The sequence below is a fragment of the Rhinopithecus bieti genome, unplaced genomic scaffold, assembly GCF_001698545.2.
Source record: "Rhinopithecus bieti isolate Rb0 unplaced genomic scaffold, ASM169854v2 scaffold_35314, whole genome shotgun sequence".
NCBI lineage: Eukaryota > Metazoa > Chordata > Mammalia > Primates > Cercopithecidae > Rhinopithecus > Rhinopithecus bieti.
The window spans coordinates 48,376-57,017 of NW_016814808.1; the positions used below are offsets into that span (position 1 = coordinate 48,376).

An 8,642-nucleotide genomic window follows, 5' to 3' on the forward strand; every position below is an offset into this window, starting at 1 on the left:
TATATATATATATATATATATACTGCAGAATACGATTAGAGCCTCTGATATATAAAACAAATATCTGGGAATAAATTATATTATTTAGATATAGGGTAGAAAAGTAGGTACAAATCCTATCATTCTCTTTTACCTACAGCAAACTTAAATTTATAAGTAACTATATTAGTAAATATGGAGTGCTTACTAATTATCTAATTTACTTCAGACATAATATGTAAATTCTAGTATAACTGTCCTAAATGTCTGAATCCAAAATTACAGACAAATTTGGAAATAAAAAACAGAAACTGGGCCAGGCATGGTGGCTCATGCCTGTAATCCCATCACTTTGAGAGGTGGAGATGGGTGGATCATTTGAGGTCAGAAGTTTTAGACCGGCTGGGCGCGGTGGCTCAAGCCTGTAATCCCAGCACTTTGGGAGGCCGAGACAGGCGGATCACGAGGTCAGGAGATCGAGACCATCCTGGCTAACATGGTGAAACCCCATCTCTACTAAAAAATACAAAAAACTAGCCAGGCGAGGTGGCAGGCACCTGTAGTCCCAGCTTACTCGGGAGGCTGAGGCAGGAGAATGGTGTAAACCCGGGAGGCGGAGCTTGTAGTGAGCTGAGATCTGGCCACTGCACTCCAGCCTGGGCGACAGAGCGAGACTCCGTCTCAAAACAAAAAAAAAAGAAAAAAAAAAAAAGAAGTTTTAGACCAACCTTACCAACAGGGTGAAAGCCCATCTCTACTTAAAATACAAAAAAATTAGCCAGATGTGATGGGGGACACCTGTAACCTCAGCTACTTGGGAGGCTGAGGCAGGAGAATCAGTTGAAACTGGGAAGTGGAGGTTGCAATGAGCTGAGATTGTGCCATTGCACTCCAGCCTGGGCGACAGAGCGAGACTCTGACTCAAAAAAAAAAAAAAAAAAAAAGAAAAGAAAATAGCAACTAAAACTAAAATGTATAGGGAGAGTAACAACAGTAAGATGGAAAAATAAAAGGTGCCCTACTTGCTTATCACCACAGAGCAAGAAAATTTGTCAGCCATCCTAGACAAAAATGCCTTTATGAGAGCCAGGCATCATGGCTCACACTTGCAATGACAGCTATATGGTACATTGAGGTAGAAGAATTGCTTCAGGCCAGGATTTTAAGATCAGGCTGGGTTATATAGCAAGACCCCCTCTCAAAAATAAGTTCCTTTAAAAGAGTTTTGAGATCCAGGGAGGCAGTTGTAAAACTCTCATAAAGCCCAAGATTAAGGAGTTTTCTTTTTCAGAAGGCAGGCTCTCATTCAGGTGGCAAACCACAGGACCCCTGTTCTTAACTACAGGCCAGAAAATGGCCCACCCAGCTTCGTCCCACAGAAAATTCTGAACTTACTCTGTAACCATCCCAAACTGCTTCCAGCCACAGTTTGGGAGAGGTCCTGTTCTTCAAAAGGCCTGGAGGAAGATACTGGTTTATAGCCATGCAGGCCTTTACTGTGGACCCTGAAGCAGTTCAGTGACTCTTCCAGCTCCCTAAGTCACGGTTTATGGCCAGTTCTGCTTAATTAGAAACCCACACAGTTACCTGGGGAAATCCTCTCTGGTACTCAGTGAAAGCCACACTCATCCACATCCTAATATAAAGCATATATGCATACCCTAATATAAGCATACCCTAATATAAGCATACCCTAATATAAATATATGCAGACCCGACTGCAAAAACCTGCCCTAGTGTCTGCCCTACAGACGAAAGTCCTGAAGGATATTTACTCTGTCCAAAAATAAAATGGAAATTACAACTACCCAAGCTCCTTGTAACAAGCCAACTAAAGATGGACCCTAGTGCAGACCCAGTAGCCTTGTGACCAAGCTATGACCCCTCTCCACTACAGGCCAGGCATGGTGGCTCATGCCTGTAATCCCAAAAATTTGGGAGGCTGAGGCAGACAGATCACCTGAGGTCAGGAGTTTGAGACGAATCTGACCAAACATGGTGAAACCCTGTCTCTACTAAAAATACAAAAATTAGCCAGGCGTGGTGGCATGCGCCTGTAATCCCATCTACTCGGGAGACTGAGACAGGAGGCAGAGGTTGCAGTGAGCCAAGATTGTGCCACTGCACTCCAGCCTGGGCGACAGAGCAAGACTCTGTCTTTAAAAAAAAAAAAAAGCCATGGTATCCAAAGTGATCTATAAATTTAATAAACTTTCTATCAAAATTCCAGTGGGATTTTTTTCACAATAATGCAGTAATGGACAATGCAATTCTAAAATATACATGAAACTGGAATAAATTTTGAACAAAGCAAACTTGAGGAAAAAGAACAAAGCAAAGAAACATCATAATTCATAATTTCAAAGTATTTAAAGGCTATAGTAATAAAAACAGGATGAATTGTGCAGAAAATACACAAAGAAATCCAATGGAATAGAAAGCACTTCTCACGTATTTCAGACATGAAGCAAAGAAAGAACTTAAAAAATAGTTTAATATAGAGTTTCTCAAAAGCATACAGATATTTGTGTGTCCCCCAAAAGGATGGAAAAGCAGTCAGATTGTGCAGTCTCTTAAATGTCATGGAGAGGACTTTGGCTCTCATGGTAAACTTGAAGGAAGATCACCAAAGGGAAATAAGAATCCTGAGAGAATTTAAAAGCATAAGACAGAAGATGCCCCTATGTGAAAGCAAAATGAAAAAACTCAGGCTTCCCAGAAATTGTTTCCTTTGGAACACAGCTTTCCAAGTCACATTTTAAGGACTGGCTTTTCCCCTAACCTTTGGACCTATCATCTGTGTTTGTTGTATTCACTTTCACTTTCACTTACCTGAGGGTTTGGCTACCATTTCATGTCTCCTCATAGGCTCCCAAGGCTCTTTTTCTTGCTCCAGACAGGTGATCAGGTCTGGTTTAGAGACAGCAATACCTGTTTCAATAAAAAATAAATTACATGAATCTTGCTCATATTCTCCAATTATTAACCTAGCAATGTGTCCAGTATGAAGGGTGTGATAGAATATCCTAATCATTAATCCCAAAATACTAATTTTTTTTTGGAGATGGAGTCTCAATCTGTCAACAAGGCTGGAGTACAGTGGTGCGATCTCAGCTCACTGCAATCTCCATCTCCAGGGTTCAAGCAATTCCAATGCCTCAGCCTCCCAAGTAGCAGGGATTACAGGTGTGTGCCACCATGCCTGATCAGTTTTTGTATTTTTAGTAGAGACAGGGTTTTGCCATGTTGGTCAGGTTGGTCTCAAACTCCTGACCTCAGGGTGATCCGCCTGCCTTGGCCTCCCAAAGTGCTGGGATTACAGGCATGAGCCACCGTACCTGGCCCCAAAATATTAATTTTTAACAAAAATTTCTTTTTGTTTGAGACAGAGTCTCACTCTGTTGCCCAGGCTGGAGTGCAGTGGCACAATCTCAGCTCACTGCAACCTCCACCTCCCGGGTTCAAGCCATTCTCCTGCCTCAGGCTCCTGAGTAGCTGGAATTACCGGCATGAACCACCACACCTGGCTAATTTTTGCATTTTTAGTAAAGATGGGGTTTTGCCATGTTGGTCAGGATGATCTCAAACTCCAACCTCAGGTGATCTGCTTGCCTCGGCCTCCCAGAGTACTAGGATTACAGGAGTGAGGTGCCATGCCTGGCCTTCAACAAAAATTTCTAAATATTTAGAAAATATCTTATTTTGTAGGTTCTTAATTTCACTACCTGGTAATACTGAATCAAAAATTGGTGTTGGCAATTAGATTTTAAGTTGTGGGCAAAAATATTTTATGCCACTTAATTTCTGGAATTACTACTATTCTGGAGTGAAAGATACAGATCAGCTCAGAAATGTGGAAAGTTCAGGTCAAGATGAAATATCTTGAAAAAAATTATTTCGTGCACCAACAAATCCCCCCAATTTTTTTGAAAACAGGAATCTGAAACTCATGTATGCAAAGTACAAATTACCAAAAAACAGTCTACAGAAAAAAAAATGAAAGATTTAGGGTGTATTATGAATTGAGTATTGAAGTTATGCTCACCCAGGAAGACCAGGTTTCTGTAGTTCTCTAACATCACATTCCTATATAAATTCTGCTGTGCAGTGTCCAGGCATTGCCACTCCTCCAGACAAAATTCTATGGCCACATCCATAAATGTCAATGGTCCCTAAAAAAACACACACACACACAAACACACACATTTACCAACTGGCCACATGCAGAATTTATAATTTGACTCAAGGTAAAATGAGAGAGTAAAGAGAACAGGTTCTGACTTATAGAAGATACTGAAATTATCCAATAAAATAATTCTTTACATGGAAATATTCTCCAATGTATTTTCTACCCGAGAAAAGAAAGTGACGTAAGATCCACAACATCAGTGTATATATAATACTTTTCTGGATGATAAACTATAAAACTGAGGGCATAAACACAAACATGTAAATTTTTGAGTTCTCTATTTCCATCATACAGAATCAGTTGTGAATATTTTTCAGATAAAGACATGTTGAGTTAGAAGGGACCTTTAAAATATTAAGGTGTACAATAAACTGAGGATCCTGTTAATGCAGATTATTTTTTCAGAAGATCTAGAATAAAGTCTGAGTTTCTAAGTTTCTAACAAACTCACCAGTAATGCCAATGATTTTGGCCCAAAAAGACTATTTGTCAAACATCCAGTAAGTGGAAAAGTCTGTGTTTTTTTCTAGTTTTTCTGGCCAGTATACAAAGAGCTTTCATTTTCAAAAGACAGATAAATGCAAAGAAAACCTAAGAAAGAAGAGCAGCTGCCAGATTAAATGTGATGGTTTACATACATCAGTTGCATAAAGATTCTTAAAAATATGGCCGGGCGTGGTGGCTCACACCTGTAATCACAGCACTTTGGGAGGCTGAGGTGGGTGGATCACCTGAGGTCAGGAGTTTGAGACCAGCCTGGCCAACATGGAGAAACCCCATCTCTACTAAAAATACAAAAATCAGCCAAGCATAGTGGCATATGCCTGTAGTCCCAGTTACTCAAGAGGCTGAGGCAAGAGAATCACTTGAACCCGGGAAGTGGAGGTTGCAGTGAGCTAAGATCACATCATTGTATTCCAGCCTGGGTCACAGAGCAAGACTCCATCTAAAAAAAAAAAAAATCTGAATACTAAAAAGACAAACGGCCGGGCACAGTGGATCACGCCTATAATCCCAGCACTTTGAGAGGCCATGGTGGGTGGATCACGAGGTTAGGACTTTGAGACTTCCCTGGCCAAGATGGTGAAACCCCGTTTCCACTAAAAATACAAAAATTAGCCGGGTACGGTGGCGGGCGCCCGTAATCCCAGCTACTCGGGAGGCTGAGGCAGGAGATTTGCTTGAACTCAGGAGGCAGAGGTTGCAGTGAGCCAAGATGGCACCACTGCACTATAGCCTGGGTGACAGAGAAAGACTATGTCTCAAAAAAAAAGAAAGAAAGAAAGAAAAAGAACTATTTAGGGAAATTGTCAGACAGCCCTTTAATCAAGTGAATAATTAACACAAAATGCACTAGAACAAATTTTAAGATGTGCTGATGCACGCAAAAGACACAGCATCACTGCTGTGATATTGCCCCCGAAAAGTAAATTATAATCTAAATTTAACCATAAAGAAATATCAGTTTTATGCAAAGTTCAAGATACAGATGTCTCCCATGTTCTGTAATTTTTTTTTTTTTTTTTTGAGATGAAGTTTCGCTTTTGTTGCTCAGGCTGGAGTACAATGGTGTGATCTCAGTTTACTGTAACCTCTGCCTCCTGAGTTCAAGCAATTCTCCTGCCTCAGTCTCCTGAGTAGCTAGGATTACAGGCATGAGCCACCACACCTGGCTAACTTTCTTGTGCTTTTAGTAGAGATGGGTTTCACTACGTTGGTCAGACTGGTCTCAAACTCCTGACCTCCACTGGTCACTGGTCCACCCACCTTGAACTCCCAAAGTGCTGGGATTACTACAGGCATGAGCCACCACACCCAGCTGTAATTTTTTTTTTTGTTTGTTTTTGTTTTTAAAGATGGAGTCTCGCTCAGTCTCCCAGGCTGGAGTGCAGTGGCGTGATCTCAGCTCACTGCAAGCTCTACCTCCCGGGTTCATGCCATTCTCCTGCCTCAGCTTCCCGAGTAGCAGGGACTACAGGCACCCACCACTACGCCCGGCTAATTTTTTTGAATTTTTTTTTAGTAGAGACGGGGTTTCACCGTGTTAGCCAGGATGGTCTTGATCTCCTGATCTCGTGATCTGCCCATCTCGGCCTCCCAAAGTGCTGGGATTACAGGCGTGAGCCACCGTGCCTGGCCAACGCAGCTGTAATTTTTAATAGTAATTTTTAGTAGTCTATCTTTAGCAACCATAAAGCAAGTATATCCTGATAATATTTTTCAGAACTTTGTGCTTTATAAATGCCTTCTTGTTTAAACAAGCATTTTCTGAATCCTGTTCTGCATAGAGCTAATAAAAAACACAGGCTGAACCTCAACATGTTTTCCATTTTTAGTAAGAACCCCAGTTTTCCCCAATAGAAATCCTGGGTATCCACACCTTCCCATGTTAAACAACCATGAAAGGATCATTTTTAATATTGCAGTTCATAAAATCATGGTGAGAATTCTGCATGGCATATTAGAAGCCATGATATAGAGAATGTAGAGAAGGCTCTGGTATATAGAAAAGAAATACTTTGCAGAGACCCTTGACTATCATAAAAATTTAAAAAGCAGTTAAAACAAACTCATTAGGGAAGACAAACACAAGTAGCGAAAGCAAAGTACAGGTTTGCAAGTACTAAACACATGGCATTCCAGGAAGCAGAGTGGACACAGCTCTTGATCTGAGACATGTTTAGCTTAAAAAAAAAGCCATTTTTTTCTCTTATCTCTGGGAATCCTTTCCAGATGAGATTCTCTGGACAAATTACACCTGCATCTTGAGAATATGCCTTTAAAGCTGTCAGTACCACCTGTTTGCCTACTACCACCACACTCATAGGCAGAAGGACCAAGACCTGCAGAAAAGTTCACCTATTTTGTCCTTTATAACAGAAGAGATTCAGCAAGAATGAACTCTTCTATGGAAATACTAATATGAGTTTCACCTTTTCTATCCTCAAGTGCCCTCCTCTGCCATGGACACCAGCAATTTTTGCTACCGTAATGGAAATATGGGCCACACTGTCCTGTCCCTACCAAACCCAAACAGAACAGGCCCTGTAACCACCATTTAGCGCAAAAGTCAAACTTAACTCTTGTGTACGTATCTTGAACCCTTTATAATTGATTCTAGCCTCATTTTAGAGTCACATGAGGCACTTAATTAAAACCTGAACCAAACTATAAATAGAATAAGCAGGCCTGACCTAAATAAGGCCTCCAAAAGGGGTGAATCTGAACAGAAAAAAAGCAGAGAGATGAACCTATGTAGAATTCTGTTCTCTATGCCACTGGGGTATTTCCTGTTTGGTTTTTCCTAAGCTTACCTAAGACAAACTTAAATTCCACAGTTTGTGTAATTTTAATCTTAAAAGCCACTGCCCTCTCAATTTTATAACATATACCAATAAGCAATTTAAACAAATCCCTTAAGGTTTTCTAGGGGAATTTATTATTGTAAGATAAATATGTATTCTTAGCAAGGTAAGACGAATAGAAACAGTAATATTAACTCTTTTTTCAACAAACATTCCTTCAGGTGATGATATCAGAAGTCAGAACAATACATAGAAAGTGGAAAAATAAAGCCCAAGTTTTTTTTGCACACATCTACTCATTGTACCAACCATATAATGCTAAATTCAACAATGTATCCAGTTGAATTTAGCATTGGTAGTCTAGACTAACAATTCCTAGATGATGGGGACAACAACGGCTTCATCTATTTTTTTAAATGGCCATATGAAACGGTAGAAATTAGTTTATCTGTTTGAGTCTCCAGATCTCCTCTCTGTTTTTCACCCAACTACAAGGAAACTGGAAAAACTCTCATCTGGGTACCAACTCATATATGATGAGAAACAAGAACAGAATGACTAATTTATCTTAGACTGAGACAGAGAAGAATTAATCATTCTTGTCAGCCTAACACAATTCTGTTCTGGACATTTTCAAATGTTGGAAAGACGTCTAGTTGATTGTGAGAGAATTCCCAGGGACCCAGAGCTGACTGCCCAATAAGCCAGGCAAGAAAGAATCAGGCTTTTTTTGGGGGGGGAGATGGAGTTTCACTCTTGTTGCCCAGGCTGGAGTGCAGTGGCGCAATCTTGGCTCACTGCAACCCCCAAGCAATTCTCCTGCCTCAGCCTCCCAAGTAGCTGGGATTACAGGCATGTGCCACCATACCTGGCTAATTTTTTTGGTATTTAGTTGAGATGGGTTACACCATGTTGGTCAGACTGATCTTGAACTCCTAACCTCGGGTGATCCACCCACCTTGGCCTCCCAAAGTGCTGGGATTACAGGTGTGAGCCAGTGCACCCAGTCTCAAGCTGATTCTAAATAGAAAACAGAACTGTCTGGCCGGGCACGGTGGCTCGCTCATCCCCGCACTTAAGGAGGCTGAGGCGGGTGGATCACGAGGTCAGGAAATTGAGACCATCCTGGCTAACACGGTGAAACCCCAACTCTACCGAAAAAAAAAAAA

General features: G+C 41.0%; 1 pseudogene across 1 annotated transcript in view; it reads right to left on the reverse strand.

Annotated features, from left to right (window-relative positions):
- LOC108515464 (zinc finger protein 43-like) overlaps positions 1-8,642 on the reverse strand; it is a 39,861-nt pseudogene that overhangs the window by 15,990 nt on the left and 15,229 nt on the right. The window contains exons 2-3 of the transcript XR_001881532.1: positions 4,025-4,151; positions 2,812-2,910 (exon numbers count right to left, since the gene is read on the reverse strand). The product of XR_001881532.1 is annotated as a zinc finger protein 43-like (transcript). The remainder of the gene's footprint in view (positions 1-2,811; positions 2,911-4,024; positions 4,152-8,642) is intronic.